At 45.7% G+C, this 17,764-nt stretch overlaps 1 protein-coding gene across 6 annotated transcripts in view; it reads left to right on the top strand.

Annotated features, from left to right (window-relative positions):
• Window positions 1–17,764, top strand: part of CACNA2D3 (calcium voltage-gated channel auxiliary subunit alpha2delta 3) — an 863,963-nt gene that overhangs the window by 737,779 nt on the left and 108,420 nt on the right. The window lies entirely within an intron of this gene.

Here is a 17,764-nt window from a genome sequence, read left to right as displayed (position 1 = left end):
ACAGCCTTGACTGGACAGGGAGGAGGAAGACGCTGACCAAAGACCAGGATACCTGGGCCCTCATGCCACTCTGGTGGGACCGAGGGAGGAGGACCCTTGTGAATGAAGTTGGAAAACCGGATTGTGACCATCCTTAAGAGCCTGAACTTTGGGATCCCTTGCCTCCTTTGGCCATGCCCCTTCCAGTCTCACAGAACCCAATATAACCATCCTGCCCCCTCCCTGAAAAGTCCACTTTACCCAGCCTGCTATCTTTTGTCCTTTTCTACAACGTTCTTGGAACACCTGTGATACCATGGAGGAAAGTCAGGTATAGGTAACAGAGAGCCATTTAAATCTTAATAAGGGCTAAATCCTTCCTTCCTCCCTCCTTCCCCTCCTTCCTATGTATTTTCAGGTGCACAGAATTTAGTAATAATCATTCCTAGATGATCTGTGACCAGCGTAGCATTCAGTCATTGATGCATCATCATATAACACACACCTATGAACCTAACTCTCACTCTAAGAACTAGAAAGTTACCAGTAATTTGCATCAACCTGTATGTCTCTGTCTTTCCCTGGAGTCAGCAAACATTTTTGTGTAAAGGGCCAGATAGTAAACATTTTAGACATTAAGGGCCATACAGTCTCCATACAGTCTCTGTCACAACTGCTCAACCCTGATGTAGTGCAGAGCCAGCCATGGACAGTCTGTAAAAAAAAAAAAAAAAAGATGTGCCTGTGCTCCAATAAAACTTTATTTACAAAACGAGGTGGAGCACTAGATTGGCACACATAGTTTGCAAGCCCTGCTCGAACCCATCCCCTAGCCACTGCCATCAGTCTCCTCCACCACCAAGGTTACCCACTCAGCTGCACATACCCGCCAGCCTGTCTCCTCATCTACAAACTGAGAGGGCTGGAAAGGATGATCTTTAGGGCATTCTCATGTCTGAAACCTTGTCATTCTCATCAGAATGCTTGAGTGGACTTGAAAGAGTCTGTACTTAAAGACGTTAGGGGTCCTGGACAGACAAAGAATTTGACTGACTCTTTGGGTTACAGCAGAGCTGTTAGCTGTGTCTTGCAGGGTCCAACTAGGGTCCCAGTCTCGTGGACTCCAGGGGCCTGGGAAAGATGAATCCACTGCCAGCACAGCTGAGCATAGGGGGCCAGGACACCTGCAGAGAAACTGGAGACAGTCCTGAAACCTGCAGGTAAAGCCAGGGTGTGTGGCTAAGCGAGGAAGCACAGTTTCATGCTGCTTCTACTCTGGAGCTGGGTGACCTTGGGCAAACCACAGGTTCTCTCTGAGCCTGAGCTTCCTCATCTGTAGAAGGCAGACAGTGGCTACCTCATATGACACAAGAAGGATCGAGTGATACATGTTAAGTGCACAGCACGGGTCTGGCAGAGCAAAATGAGCAAAAGTGGCATCTCCTACTAGCCCCACAGAGTCTGGACTGGCTGCTCTCACCTAAAATGTCAATACCCTGGGAACACACAGAGAACCCACACAGCTGATGGGTTCTTAGGAGCAGAGGCTGACCACCCAAAGGGGCTCCTTGGTTCTTTTTTGCTCCTGCTGACTCTAACAGGCGGTTAAAAGATGGGCAGGGCACACTTCGAGGGGAAGCCTCTCGGACATTGAAGGACTTGGATGCGGAGTCTGATTGATTTATTCCGTCTGACCTCAGCCCAGAGAACAAAGGGAGGGAGGGTGACTGTCATGCTAATGCCTGCAGCGCCTTCTCTCCCTCGGGGAGCCAGATCTGAGAGGTGGCAAGACAACTGTGCGTGCAGAAGACTAACAGAGATGCCAGATGTCAGGTCAGGCCAGGCTGCTCTGCAGAGGGGAGGGCTCCACCAGCAGGGTTCCTGGTACCAAGACCCAGTCGAGAGCCCAGTTTCCTACCCAGGAACTTGCTTCAGACACACCCTCGGAATAATATTCTCATTACTGCTGCACTGAGATGTCAAGAATTTCTTAGCTTTATATAAATAAAAATATATAAATGTAAATATAAATTTATACATTATACATTATATATAAATTTATACATTCACATTTATATAAAGCTAAGATATACATATATTTATATTTATATGCTTAGCCCGTTGTAAGTCAGAACATTTCCTAATATAGTTAGGAATTTAATGATTTAAAGACCATATGATGTAAATTGGTCTTTTTAACATTTCACCTTCCTCCAAGAAAAAACAACAACAATTATTAACATTTGGAATCAGTGATGTCTTGAAATCCAGCAAATGGGTAACAGCTCTTTCTCCCAGGTAATATACAACTATTTGTTAGAAATAAGTTAAAGCTAAATATACTCACCCAGGAGGGTATTCGTAATAAATTGTTAGGTTAAATAAAGCAATTTGAATAGGAATATACATTATGTAATGCTATTTATGTTGCAAAAAAAAAGTCAGAGGTGCAGAGGTGGAAAGATTAACCCTAAAGATGTGCATTGATTGTCTGAAGAAAGAATAAGTGGGGAAGGACAGACACCAAACTAATAGTATGAATCGCCCAGAAGGTGGGGATAATTAAGAGAGGAGAATTAACTTTTTCTGTTTATACCTCTGCGTATTCAACTTGCTACAACAAACACGTGTTATATCTGTGATTTTAAAAATACAAAGGAGAAGAGCTGACTTTTGTTAAGCAGAAAGTACAGGGGCATCTTGTTTCCTGGGATATTTGAGATGGCTGTTCTCAGTGACCAGCTGAGTTCTGTGTGCTAGTGAGGTGTCCCTAGATCTCCCTTTGCCTCACTCCATGAGAATTAGCCCCAAAAGTGATACGTGTCTTTCTCTGCTAAGTGATTGCCACAAGTGAACAGACCTTATAACACAAGGAATATTTCTCGCAGTTTTAATGTCTGCTTTGGTAAAAGTTGTGGCAAATTACTCCCCCGTCCCCATCAGTGGGCCCCCATCCAAAGCAGGTGCTGCAGTGATCTGGCGCAGGGGAGGCCCCCGGGCCAGTGACAGCTGCTTCCCAGTATAGCTCAGAGAAAGACCTTGGCACCGTAAATTCACACAGAAATTTCATTTGGTTGTGGAAGAAATTTGGCATTTGGAAATATTTCCCTAGGGTTGTAGATGACCAAATGGCACCCATGTATAAAATTTATACAGACCTATATAAAAGACCTCAGTATTATTTCCTTCCTTCCTTGTTTCTTTCTTTTTTTTCTTTTTCTCTTTGGTCTTATAAAACATTTAGCAAGTGAACTAGGAATATATTTTTAAACGGCTATCATATTATTTATTTAGTGCTTACAATGGGCCAGATGTTGCTGAAGATTTGCACTGATTAAATACAAATCCTTAATGTAACGTAGCTACTATAATGAGTAAACTTCTAGATCTCAGTGGCTTAACACGACTCATTTATTGCTCTTATCACAGTCTAGTGCTGAGGTTACCAGGGGGCCAGGCTTTATGCAGTTATGCAGCCTCCTTCTGTCTTGGTCTTGTCACTGTGCTTTCCTTTTAGTTGTCAGTACCCTCTCCATCAGCTGGCTGACCATGGAAAAAGAAAAGAATCAGGCATGGGCCCTGCCTAGAAATGGTACTACTCACCAGGCTTGCCCTCCATTGGCCAGAATGAAATCACATGACCATATCTAACAGCAAGGGAGACTGGGAAATGTAGTCTCACTGTGTGCCTTGGAAGAAGAGGCATCCTAGAGCATTAGCAATCTCTGCCTCTACACTTTATTTGCAATATCTCACTTAAAGGTGACAACAACTCACTAGCCTGTAAGCTTAAGATGGTTTCTTTTATTTCTTCCCATAGTTTCTACAATACCATTCATTAAATATAATGAATTCATTAAATAAATGTTGAATGTTGAAGGAACAAATGATAAAACTAGGGCACAGAAAAGTAGGGGCACCTGAGTGGCTCAGTCAGTTAAGCGTCCAGCTTTGGTTCAGGTCATGATCTCATGGTTTGTGGGTTTGAACCCTACTTCGGGCTCCGCACTAACATTGCAGAGCCTGCGTGGAATTCGCTCTCTCCCTCTCTCTGCCCTTCCCCGACTAGCACTTTCACTCTCTCTCAAAGTAAATAAATAAAAGAAAAAAAACAACGAAGGCTCATAAAAGTAACTTGCTCAAGGTGTTCAACATATTTATTGCAAATATGCAGATTGTGAGTGGCCGTGTTAAATAAAATAATCAGGGAACTTACACTTTTATTTATTTAGTGCCTTGAGTTAATTTTCATACGGTCCATTTTTTCTGACAGTAAGCTACAAATTTAATTATCTGGAAGCCCTACCTAACTCAGAAAATAAGAACAAAATCAAGGCTGTTACATGGTTTCTCTAGTGTAAAGGTGGGAAGGATACATATACCTCTTCATTCTGTCTTGCCTTTTGATAAAGTAAAAATTCCTACATAGGGCTACCTAGGGTCATTCAGCATATGTGCCTATCCATAGAGTTTAAACTCTCTTTACCTGGCCTTGACATATTTGATAAAATTGGTGGAGTAGTAGACATGAAATGTGTACCTTCAACCTCTCTAAAACTAATGAAGACAACGGCCAAGTGTATGAGACTGCTTTCCAGTGTCCACTTGTCCACAGAACCCAGGTCTGAGCTAAGGTGCCATGGGAACTAGAAAAGACATAGCACGTTGACCCTTGGCCTTCAAAGAACTTACCTGTTTGTGGGGTGCTATTGAGCAATCTTTATTATATCAGAGTCAACGCTAATCATCTCATCACCTTGAATCTGTTACCCTTGAGAAGACTGCACATGACTTTATTGGACCCTAACACCGTCTAGGTCTCCAGGAACCACATCTCAGAAGTCCTTTGGCTAGTAGCAGAGGCAGACCTAGATGGTGTTTTGGTTTAGTTTGGTTTGGCTTGATTTGGTTTTGGCCCATCAACTCTGCATTGCCAAGGTTAGAGGAAGATCAGACTTCACATTTCAGTGTCTTGCAAACCTCAGCCTTCCAGCACTCAGTTTGCCTGCATTTGGGACGTATGCGAAGATAAAGATGCATCTGAGATAAGTATGATTAAAGGTAATTAGTGAGCTCATGCGGCTGGTGGAATAAACACAGACAGATGCTGGTTGATAGAAAGCTAACAAAGAAACAAAAAGACCAAGAAACATGGCAGCTTAGGAAGCTTGGCCAAAGCCTCGCACTGACACACTGTTTTACTTAGATCTTTTGATGGGCCGCTTTTGTCTCTGCCCCAGGAATATAAATTGGAATCAAATTTATGTTCATGTTAGATTGTTTACTCACGTTATACACATAAAATGAGTGTTCTGTGCAGTTCTTCTTGGTGAATTTATATTTGCTTTTGTACTTCTATGATAACATGATAGTCCAGGTTCTGAAATAGATGGCAATGTGTTTTCATATTTTCAAGTTACGGTTTAGTGTGTGTACATTATGATACAATAATGAATCTGTGTTTTGCCTTTTTCTAAGATTCGCTCTATGTTAACTGTTGGATACCTGTTGCTTGGAAATGTTCTAGAAAACACAATTGTCTCAGGCAGGACTTACATCGTAACCCACTAGTTCTAGATCCGGGACTGTTCAGAACTCCTTTTCCTTATTCCAGACTTCACCTGCCCCATTATTTCATTTTAGAACAGTGTCCCTATTAAAAGCATGGACTATGGAATGAAACCATCCAGGTTCAAAGGCTGCCTCCAACATTTACTGGCTCTGAGAACTTAAAGAAGTCCTATAACCTCTCTGATCTTCAATTTCATCATCTGTACAAAGGAACCCAACTGGCAGGTTCACAGGGAAGGTTAAATAATATTTTTATGTAAGAATGTGAGAAAAAAAAGGCTTTGCACATAGCAATAAACATTAGGTATTATCTTCTCTATTATTCTGTCCGTATGGCATGTACCAACTAGACACTCAGGCTGCAAGCGCTTAACACTAATCTATTTGGAACAAAAATGAGGAAGTTAAGGCAAAGGAGCATTTTGTTTGTGTGACAGAGTTCACCATCTTCTTGGATTATGAAGCACGCATATGTATGTGTTATCTGACTAGAATCAGTTCAATCTAAATGAGTTTGTGCTGGACATATCTCATTGTCCTCAATATAGCCCCACAGACAAAAGGAAGTTGGTTCTTGATGTCACGTGACCGCACCTTCAGGACGGACGTTCGTTTGCAAAATAAAGGTCCTGTGTTGACATCCGTGCAGCTTCCAACCACATTTATAATGGGCAGGGCAACTCCCCATTCTGGTGCGGGAGTGATGTTCTTCTCCTTTCACTTCATCCAAGAAGCCCACTTGGGCCACCTGCTATACGCTTGTGCTGTTGCTTTTTCAGGGGTGTGTCCACTGATCTTTCCTCTAGCCAGCGCCCCTCCACCCCGCCCTGTAGGAGGCCCCTTACCCCATCCCTGCATAATTAGAGAAAGCATGCAGTCAGCTCCCCAGAGCCGCTTAGCTTTCATCAGGAAGCAGGAGTTTCGAGGTTGATAGGAGTGGAAACATTTGTGTTCAACAAGCAGGCTCCTTCATGTGTTGTCAACATTTCATTTGTGATTCTAATGAGGGCGGAGGAGAAAATAAACTCCGCATACCGCTCTCCACTGCTACAGCTGATGTTTGTAAGTTTCTAGCCATGGCCTTGAGTTGCGTCTATCAGGAAGGCATTTGGAAAAGCAGCTGTGTGCCACTGCTGAGTGTGAGCGAGAGCTAAGATGGTTAAATCGACTGAGGCAGTTCTGAGAATGGGAAGTGTACACGTTTACTTTTCAGAGACTGGAATTTCTGTTCCTATCGGTGCTTTAAATGTCTCCAAAAGGTGAAGGCACTCTTACGTTAAAAGCAGGGTGTATTAGAGGTACTCTCATTCTTGACCCCTGGCTCCTCTCATCTCTGAAAGTTTGCCACCGATTTCGTGTCCAGCGTATCTGCTGAGTGCTCCTTACCTATTAAATTCTGCATTGAGGGATTTTCTAGGCCTGAAAATAAGACACAAGAAAATAAGTGGACCTGCAACCCAATGCCCCTCTGGTCCAGCGAGGAGACAGACATCCGTGACACAGCCACACAAATATCCGAGAAAGCACAGCCCTGCAAAGGGCCGGGAAGAGGAGATACATGGTGCTGTCATAGAACAGAGTCAGGGGATCTGATTGGGGACCGGGGGAGGGGGGGGGGCACCACCCTTTGTATGTTATAACCCGGCTGCAATCTGAAGGGTGGAGAAGGGAAGGGACCAGGGCCGTTCCGGGTAAAGACACGGCCTCAGGCCGACAGACCAGAGAGAAGCCCAGAGCCTGAGGAGATCCTGGAAGCCAGTGTGGCCACAGCAGAGAGGGGGAGGGGAGGGCCTCCGTCGAACAAACGCTGGAGGAGGGGTGAAGAGCTGGTGTTGAGCTCCTCGCCTCACCTTCCACTGGGTTTTTAATAAGACTGAAAAGCTGTGCCTCAGACACACGTGCCTCTGTGGGAACGCTGCTGCCCGGGGTCGGGGGCGAGATTAGGGCCCTGCACTACACACTGTGATGACTTGGGGAGGCGCTGTCCCCTCCCACGCAGGGGTCCTTTGACAGCTGTACCCCTTTACCGAAACTCGAAACTCGACAGACGCATCCCGCCGTCCTCAGAACGCTTCTTGGAGGAGTCTGAGAGGGCCTGGGTTTTGTAAGCATTACGAAATCTCAGTACAAGTTCATCAAATCCTGAGCCGTTACTTACAGTTTGGGATCGTGGCAAGTCTGTTCCACATGTGCCAGAGAGGCGGCAGAATGGAACTGCCATCCCCCACCCAGGTGCCTGAGTCCAGGGTGATCGAGGACGAGCCAGCCCTGCTGACACTCACAGGCTACATTTGGTGCAACAGAACTTTCTCTCCTGAGCTTCATATGTATGTCACTGTGGATGTAATACCCAACAGACCAGGGGTGGTAAATAAGTGCCACAGTTACCTGCTTTGTAGGCCCCAGTGGCCCCACCAGCAGCCCCATGGGGCCCAGCATCGCCTCAGAATCCTTTTCAGCCCAGGGTCAAAGGCGGACAGCAGCAGGCAGTGGGTGGCATCATGCTAATATAATCCTAGCTGCCGTTCCTGAAGTAGAGCCTTGCCCTCTGCAAACTTGGCTAATAAGTCTGGCACACAATGCCAAGGGCCACTTTGCTGAGGAGAACACTTAAAGCGTGTCCTAGGAAGCTACGGACCCAGCCCACTACCCCCAGACTTCTACATCCTGTGTAAACTTGCTGCTTTCTCCTTGTCCTTGTGAACATGGTAATTTTTCTACAGTGATAAAAATAAGTGATTTTATTATTATTTTTTTAATGGCCTTGCAAAAACAGAAACCCAATTTTAGGAAGTATCGGGAAGGAGTTAAGTTGTGGCCTGTGCATTTGCACAGGAAAACGATGGTGTGCACTAGAAATGGGATTTCAGAAAAGTCGGGGGCCAGGGTGGCAGGGTGGCACAGACCTTTTGTGTTCCTGCATTTAGACACGAGTAAACCCCGGGTAAAGTTCCCTGTGACTGCAGGGCGGGGGGGGGGGGCGGGGGTTGTGGGAGCGGCAGGCCAGTAGTGGCCTCATACAGGGTGTCTCATGAAACGCTCTAGCAGAGCATGCCCACAGGCTCAAGAAGATGATACCTGGTCCAGAGGAAGTCCATCAGAAAGAGTAACAAATGTGGACGGCAGTCTGGGATTAGCAGGAAGCTGACTCTGCCTCCCCATTTTGTCCTTCCGCTTCTGTCACGTGGGCGGTGACGGGCACTATTACTTAGCAGCTTATTCTTTGTTTAGTTCTTTCTCTGTCTAGAAGTTGCTTGCTCTGACAGACATAGGAAGTCCCTAAAAAGAAAGAGTCTCCAACTCAGGGTGCTTACCTGGAGACGATCATGGGTTCCTCCACCAATCCAGGAGTGGAACTGTGATCTTCTACATCTGACTGTGGAAAAACTCGAGTCTTAGGAGGGGTGAGTCACTTGCCAGAGATGAGTTTATGTGTTGTAGAGCTGGGACTTGAACCCCCAACATGCCCGCTTTCAAAGCCTTTCAACTCCTGTGCCCTTTGATCTGGACTTATTTTTCCCAGACCCCTCCCTTCACCAGGGGACAAGCCGAGGAAAAGCCCTAGAAGAGACAGCCCATGCAAAACAGACTGGGTAGAAAGAATGCATCCACCCCGCCAGGGAAGATGGCCTCCCTTGTAGTTCCCCACTGCCCCATGCTTCTCAAGGCCACTGAAAGAAAGGGCGAGACTGCCGCCTCTCTGCTGTGACCATGGGTTGGGGAAAGCATTCTGGGGCAGAGGTGAGGAAAGCAGGCTACTTTGTGCATGGAGTTAGCACTAATCTGGTCCATCCCCAGAACACTGCTATCAGTCAGATCTCGGGCATATTCGTCATGGCTGCTCCCCTGTTCAGAAGCCGCCCCCACAGGCCCACCCTCTGTTCATCCTGGGCAGGAAGAGGAGAGTTTCCTTTGATCTGTAGACCGGTAGCAGGAGAAGCATGGTAGTTCATGGACCCCCCTTGCCCCTCCACCCAGGCGAGTGTTTGGACAGCCATGCAAACAAAGCCCCTTGGCCATGCTTGCTTTAGAACAGCTAGACTGAAGACAGAGCATGGAACAAAGTGGAAGGTGGAATAGCAGCCCCCTTCATACTGAGGACTTGTAGGTCACAGTGCAGAGGAGAGGATGCTGGGACTCAGATAAACAGCTCAGAAAGAGGGCAGAAGACAGATGGGAGGGACCCAACCCACTGGGCGGCTGGACTCCTGTGATCGGGAAGGAAACACACACTCACCATGCTGGTTTCTGGTCTGTCTGAAACCGCATGCCCTGAATAAAAGGCATCAGCCTGGAAACAGATCAGCTAGCTTTGGAGATATATCCATAGTTTAAAAAGTAAGACAGGTAGCTCTTGGGAGACCGTAACTGTTTTCTACTTATCCTCCTTTAGAAAGCAAAGTTTTTGAGTCAAGTAATTCTGAGTAGGGAATGTATGTCTTTTAAAAATATGTTCAGCTTCCCTATAGTATAGTATACTTTGATGTATTGAAATAGAGCTTGCCCCACTCAAATTACTGCCTCGGTGCCTAATGCTGTAAAATTAAACTATTCCTTGCTGATATTTTATTAAGCTTCACCAGCATTTCAGACTCAGACATCTCATGGAGCTTCGGGCCATATGTTTTATATGCTGTCAGGGTGAACTCTGACTTCAGTCCACAAAGCTCCCTTCCCCCATGTCTTTATATAGTACAGGATTTCCAAAAACTTTCATACAGGCCATTTCCAAATTGTGGACTGTTGGAAGTAAATGTCTCTGGTCATATGGGTGTCAATGTCTAAAAAGACAAGAAAAAAAGAAAGAAGGAAAGGAAAATAAGTTGTATTATGAAAAGTTCTTGCTTCCTGGACATTATTTTTGCATTTCTTCTGTGCGTGATACTCTTATTTTTCTCACCATTGTGGGTGTGGGGGGCGGGGTGGGGGAGGATTCGGGGAGTGTAGAATGTTTCTGAAATCCATATGCAGAAAAGGGTATGCGTTCATACACAATGAGTTCACCTCTCTAGCAGGGAGCCAAAGGTACCTGTATGTTTGCATTTGGGGAAATAAATGGATATCGCCATAAATGGCGATCCTCTTAACAAGACTAACTTTGTCACTTAATAAGGGAGATTATTTCATAGATTTAAAACCAGTTAACACATTTAAAACTTGATAAGACAAGGCAATCCTGGTATGTTTCCTGTTCTCCAGTGATTAAAGCAAATCGAACGCTGGACCAGAAGAGGTTTTCCATGGTACAAGTAATGCTGTGAATGTTTCTCCTGGTAATGCAATTAGGAAATATTGGCCCCAGTTAATGAAACTTAAACAAAACATGTTGCCCTCGTCAAACTTGTTCAAGTTGTTAAACAGGCAAAGCCTTGTCCAAAAAGTTAAAAAACAGGGGCATATAGTGTTTCCATGGAAACTCTGTTAAAATACTGATTTGTGGATATGATCATAATCAGCCCCATAATCTAATATGACTGAATTAAATGAAAAAGAATCTCAGTTATGAAGTAAGCCCCCTGTGTAAGAGTATTCTTACACATGCAGAAAACATATGGATCCTGACGGACACTATTTTCAAACTACTTATTGGCACAGAGATGGAGCTTTAAGACTTGGGTTCTGTCTGTCTGTTTTTTCCCCCCTCCATTCATTGTTCATCGGTTTTATAATGCTGGGATTATGTGGGTGAGCAGTAAATAAAGTCTCGATGACATTTGGATTTTTCAATATGTATCATTGCTCCCCACACAACACCCCATATTGTTCTCATTGTCTTTTGTGACAAGAGAAGGTAACCCATAATATTTAACGGTTTGTGGGACGTTACAAGATTAAGTTTTATTAAGGTCATAATTTCTTCCTGCTAATGGGATCTTGGTAGAATTCTAACTATGAGGTTTCCCATGGATGCCTTTGACCTCTTGAGGGAAGGACACAAAGGCGAGGCTGGGTCGAGCGTTCCCGGGACCCTGGGCAGGAGCTTCAGGGCCACGCACCAGTCTCCCCACCCCACAGTTCCACAGCTCAGCTTGCACCTGCTTGGGCGGTGGTAAAAATGGAAACTGCTCACCATGGTATACACTTCAGCCTGGTGGGACAGCAAGGACAGCTAGCTGTCTGTCAGCAAACTTCTTGATTCATTTGGAAACCATTCCACCCAAAAAAGAGCAGAGGTGCTCTTCGTGGGCTCAGTTTCCTTCTCGCAAGAATATGTCCTCAGTTGTGTACGAACATCAGATGGGGGTTACCGCATAGTTCTTAGCAAGAGTCTGGCAATTACTCACACCTTAGTCATGGCATCCCAGAGCATCTGTAGAAAGACTTGTGTGACGGGACAATGATAGGCGAACGTGCCCCTGCCCAGGTGCATCTACACATCTCCTGCCAGCATGGTCCCTGGATATGTGGTCTGTGGGTCCTAAGGTCACAGAGTGTCTGTGACTCACTTTCCAGACAGAGATATGCTACGTGGGGTCAGGCAAAGCTCAGAGATTGGACCCTGGCCCAAAGAGGGAGCATGACTTGACTTCTCCCTGTCTTCTTCCATCCAGCTCCCAGAGCGGCTATGCCTTCCGGCTACACACGCCTTATTTGGGCACAGAGAGGAATACACTCAAGAGACAGAGGTTCAGGCCTGAGTCTGGCGCCAGGAGCTTAAATCTGCTGGATTATTTACTCTCCTTAACACTTCACTTTCTAATCAACTTGGTTTTATATCCAAGTAATCTATGAACACAAATTTTAAAAATTAAATAGTATTATAAAAGTTTGCAAAGAATAAAAAGAGGCCCCGACCCCCCACCACCCCCTACTCCCAGCCCCTAGTCCCGCTACCTAGAAGCAAAAGCTTCTGCCTCTCTTAGCATCTCTATTTCTCATTAGCAAGTTGAGATTGCTGGGTTTTATTGAATTTCAGGCATTACTTATTTACTTCCTTTCATACGTGGTACTTTGGACTTTTTACATCATCTCCTCTTGCCTTGTCCATAGTCCACAGCTGCATACCTATCTCATAGCTTTTTATCAATTAGATAGTGATTATATCATGAGGACTACCTGTGTGTATCCCCTACTGTGATAAATAGTGTGCTACTGTGTGTTTCCTTTTTTACAGTATTTTTTCCCTGGATCGAAAAATCCCCATGTCCTTTTGTTTGCTTTGTTTTCCTTTTACCCATGTATTTTTTTTTCCTCTTTGTATTTCATCAACCATCTTAGGTGCCTGTTACTACTATTTGCTAACTATCCACCAGTATTTGGGGAGAATTTGCTCCTGGCACCCTCCACCATCCTGTTCCAATCCGGAGGGTCCTGTTCCAATCCAGCTGCTGGGCTCCTGTGATTTGTCCTCTCCACGTTCCTCTGTTGTAGTCCTCTTTCTTTCTCCTAGACCCATGCCTTCCTTTCCCTTGACTGAACGCCTCCTTTTGCTCACAGACATTCTCAGCTCACTTTCTAAGAAAGGGAGGTAAAATGTTTTCAGTCCTCGTAGCTCTGAAAATGCCTTAATTCTGCTCCTACATGTAACAATCGTCTGGCTGGATATAGAATTCCAGGGTGGGATCGTTTTCCCTCAGAATGGCCAAGGCATCGCTGTCTTTTCTTCTGCCTTCCAGTGTTAACCTGTTAAAAACTCCAATGCCATTCTAATTCCAGACCTTTTGCTATGATCAGGCTTGCCCAGCCTTCATCCCAGAAGCTTTTAGAACGTACGTTTTGTCTCTAGTGTCCTGAGACTCCTTGATTCAGTTTCTCCTCCTCCTCATTTATTGTGCAGGACATTTTACAAGCGCTTTTGTATTAGAAATGCATACCCTTCAGTTCTAGGAAATCTTCCCATGTTATTTTTCCAAGTCTTTTTGTTTTATTTCCTGAGAGATTTTCTCCTTCTAACTTGTTTCTACTCTTAAATTTATGTGTTTATTTTGATGCTTTTTTTTTTTTTCAAATTTCCAACAGTTCTTTTTTAGAGCAGCATGGTCTTTTTCCAAGGATACACTGTGGTCTTTGGTCTTTGATCTCTCTGAATATATTGGTTGTAGTTAAAGTTATTGTTTTTTTCTTGCTGTCTGTGCTGCTAACTCTAAGTCATTTAATTTTTTTGACGGCTTTTTGTCTTTCTTTTTCATGGCGAAGGCCCCTCACACATAGGTGTGCCTTAGTTCTTATTTAAAAGTGAGGCTCTTAATATCTAAAGCTAAAATCCTATTGGAAAATTTCCCCACAAATGGGTTTTACTGTTGGGTGAATCAGTGGGATTCAGTGCAGGTTTTCATTTTTCCGGTTCAGCTCCTCACCCCTCCGTCATCTGGACACTAGCAGTTTTCAGGACCATATAAGACCATACTAGTGACGTGTGAAATAGAATATGTATGTTGGTAACTACTAGCATTGTGCCCTCCAGCCTATCCGTGGCAGTACATGGATTAAAACTGCTAGTGCATCTGGCTCTCTAGGTGTTACTCCACAGTCTTGGCCTTGAAAGTGACCAAGTGGGGCCAGTTACCCGTGCTCAGATGCCATCCTTTCTCTGGGCCCCTCTCTTCTGCACCCAGTTCAGGAGTATATGTCTCTTTCTCCCAGGAGCCTATGAACATCTACAGAACATGGACAATGACATGGGTATATAGTGATAGAGAACAGAGGCCACTCCATGCTCTTCCATTTATTAGCACCGTGACCTGGGGCAATTTATCTATCATTTCCAAACTTTGGTGCCATTAACTTGTAGCCCAGTCCAGTGGATCTCAAGCATGTCCAGCTTAGCCGCTCCCTCCTCCTCAAGTATAGTTGTGAAAAGCTTCCTTGTCACTTCTCCATCAGACATCTGTCTAGAGCCTCTCTTCCTTTTTCTCAAGATTTTAGGTGCCCTAGTGTATTGTGAGGATGTGAGGAAGCAGATGAGGACCAGGGGACGTTTGCAGCATGGAGAGAAGTTGCCCCTTAGCAGTCAGTGGGCAGTGCAGCAAGCTGGGGTGTCCTTGGGAGGTGGTCCTCCTTATTGGAATGAAGGAATGGCCAGACCCCATGTTCCAGCTCTTCCTCTTCCCAGAGGTCCCGCCCCACTCCCTTTCACCGGCTCTTTCCAAATAACAGGAGAATTTGTACCCTGCCTCATTATCACATTCCCTTGATTCTAATTTGCCATGAATAGAAGTGGGAGCCTCTACACGAGTAAAAAGTGATACACATTGATGAGCATGTACTGAGAGTCTCTCACTTCTTCAGACTTCCACCTCGGGATCTCAGCCTCAAATGTTCCTCCCTTTCACTTCCCTTTGTCTGTTATTGCCTACCCCCCACCCACTCCAGGCTGCAGACTGAAAGTCCTCTCTCCCATGACCCCCAGGACTTGGTGGGGCACCCCCTTTTATCCTCCTGTATCATTCCACACGTGTCTTTCAAACCACCCACAATGGTCACTGGTTGTGTGATAATCGTATAGCTTTGGAAGTTACTGTAAACCCTGAGAACACAACGGCTGAACAAGTCATACCCTTCACTCTATTCCCCCAGCACAGGGGATGCTCAGTTAGTATTTATTGAAGGCAAAGAGGTACAGAAGGGGGAGAAGGTGTAAGGTAGAGGTGATGTGAGCTACCATTAACAGCAGGAAAGATGAAGCCTTTTACAAATAAGCTTTCCAGTGCATATGAAAAATTTAAAGTCTGATCTAACAAAGAGGCAAAGCAGGTTCACCTGCCCTGATGCCTTTTCCAGAACACCAAGGACAGGGGCCACAAACTTTCATGGGAACCCGCTCCAAACCTAGGGGGAGTAAGGGTTCTTCCCAATACTGGAAAAGCATGTTACTTTTTGCCTCTGCTCCACCGAATGAAAAAGGTCCAATTCTTTCCTAAATGTGAAACAAAGAGATAAAAGGTAAGAAATGCAACTTTGGAAGCAGGCACAGTTTATAAAAAAAAAAAAGAAAAAAAAAAGTCCCTGGGACCAGTTAGTCCCCAGTTGAGATTACTGTTAAGGCACGGAGCTCTGGTGTGAGTGATCTTTAGCTGTAATTGCAATAATACTCTGTTGATAAAAATAGCCAAGCGTTGTGAGAAATCCATCTGCCTGTGACCATGGGGCATTTAAGATTACCTGGAGAGCCTTAGGCAGAGAATCGGCGGCTCTCTGCTGCTACTGGCTCTAAGCGGCATCAGTTCCAGGAGGATTTCACTGTTTTGTTCTGGAAGCAGTTGGTGAAAGAGAAGTGAGGTAGTGAGACGGTTCCGAGGGGACTTTGTGGGTCTGATAGCCTGTTGCTCGGGAGAGGACAGTAAATTGCCAACTCTGGCTGGGAGAAGGGTCATGATTAACCCTTTCTGGAACCCCATAAGGAAAATGGTCTTCTTTTTAGGGAAATAGCATAAGCTAGCAATTACTGAGCTCTCACTGTGTGCCGGATGCCATGCTAGATCGAACTTTACATCACAGCTTTTATGACTGAGCCGAGAGAAGTTAGGTGCCGGATTCTAATCCTGAGCCCACCATTACTCTGTGTTGCCTCTCAACTTTTCCACTGGACTAAGGAACAGAAAATGGGTGGAGTAATCTTCCAAGCAGTGCTAAGAAACAGAAAAACAATGGACACCAGAGACTCTAGCTAGGACTGGCTGGACAGGGAGGAAGGAAGGAGTCCCAGAGTCAGGCTGGGGATACCAGTGCAGGACAGAGCTTTGCAGGAGTCGCTGGGGCATTTCCTCAAAGACCTGCAGGATGCCATTGTGTTTGTGGGAGAGCAGCATGGATCCAAGGCATCCTGAGTGCTGGCTGGCCCCCCAGGGCACCTGGAGCCTGCTGACAACGTAGAGGTGGCAGACATTTAGCAGTGTGCACAAGGAGTCTCTCTGCTGGCTATCCCCCTGAAAATAGGACGTCTGACTCTATCAGCCAGGATGTGGTCCTGCGAACAAACACAAGCTAGTCGAGGTTTTGCAAGTATTAAGGGCTTGAATACAGGGAACCAGAAGCCTTCACAGTCACTGAAGGGTGAGGAGATGCGGGTCACGAAGCACTGATGCGGATGTTTGCCAAGAGCTCATGTTGTGAGCTGCCCACTGCACATCTTGTCTGTGGCTGCCTCCAGGTCATCGTGGCCTCCGTCTCGTTGCTGCCTCCCGCATCTAGCTCTGGCCCTCTCTTGGCAAACTCTCACCTGGAGCCGAGCGTGGGGGACGTTCTGGGAAATGCAGTTCTAGCGTCTCTTCCTGGATGCAGGACAGGCCTCCCGAGGAGGAAGTGGTGATGTCCGGTTGAGGATCACCCATCAGCGCCCTGGAACTTCCTGTGACATTGGTACACTGTCATCCGGTCTGCTGTCCCCGCTCCCACTTTTCCCTTGTCGTTTGGATGAGGGGGTGAGACAGGGAAACTTTTTACCTGGTAAAGTTTCAGAACGGTGTGAGGTGAAGGGCCATTTCAGGCGACTCAGTGTCTCATTGTCCCACCCTGCCTCAGGAAAAACTGCAAGATTCTTGATAAATCTCCAGCCCACGTCTCCCGCAAGGAATCTGTCATGAGCACCATTGTGGTCATGCCAACCTGGCTGCGCTGAATGGTGGCCGTGGTTGCCTGGGGAGCTGCGTGGGGTGTATTGTGAGCGTCCTTAGGAAGGAGTTAGCAGGATTCATTAGTGATGCCTGACATGAAATCAGGAAGGACAACAGGATGATACAGGTTTGCTCTCCACACCAGTGCTGCTGTCAGCTGTGGTAGTTGACAGTCTGTGTGGAAGTGCTCATGGGATAGATCTCTGTACCTAAAGATTGGTTGCCCACCTCCTATCAGAAGGAGCCACCAACCTGGACTACAGCTGCATTCGTCAGGATGCCATCCATGGCAAGCAAAACAAGAAACAAAACTCAAGGCGGCTTAAGCAAAATCAGTTAGTTAAAGGAAGTTAATTATTTGGCTGGTTGGGATAGGTGGAAATTCATGGGCTCGTAACTAAAATGTCTAGAGCTATATCTGGCTTCAGGTGCAGTTGGATCTAGGGCTCAGTTGAACTCACCAGGGTTCTCAGTCTCTCGTTTCCCTTGTCTTTGTGTCAGCCCTGTTCTCAAGCAGACCCTCCTCACATGGTGCCCCTAACACTCTCATTTGCCCCGCTTGACAAACTCAATGGAAAGAAGCCTCCTTTTTCCTGAAAGTGTCCTTTCAAAGTCCTGGGGAGCTGGCTGTCATTGGCAAAGCTTGGATCGGGACCCACCTG

The sequence above is a fragment of the Puma concolor genome, chromosome A2 (genome assembly GCF_028749965.1).
Source record: "Puma concolor isolate L17-30 chromosome A2, mPumCon1.1.hap2, whole genome shotgun sequence".
Classification (NCBI taxonomy): Eukaryota; Metazoa; Chordata; class Mammalia; order Carnivora; family Felidae; genus Puma; species Puma concolor.
The sequence above is the reverse complement of the archived record's forward strand: the minus strand, read 5'-3'. Positions and strand labels throughout refer to the sequence as shown.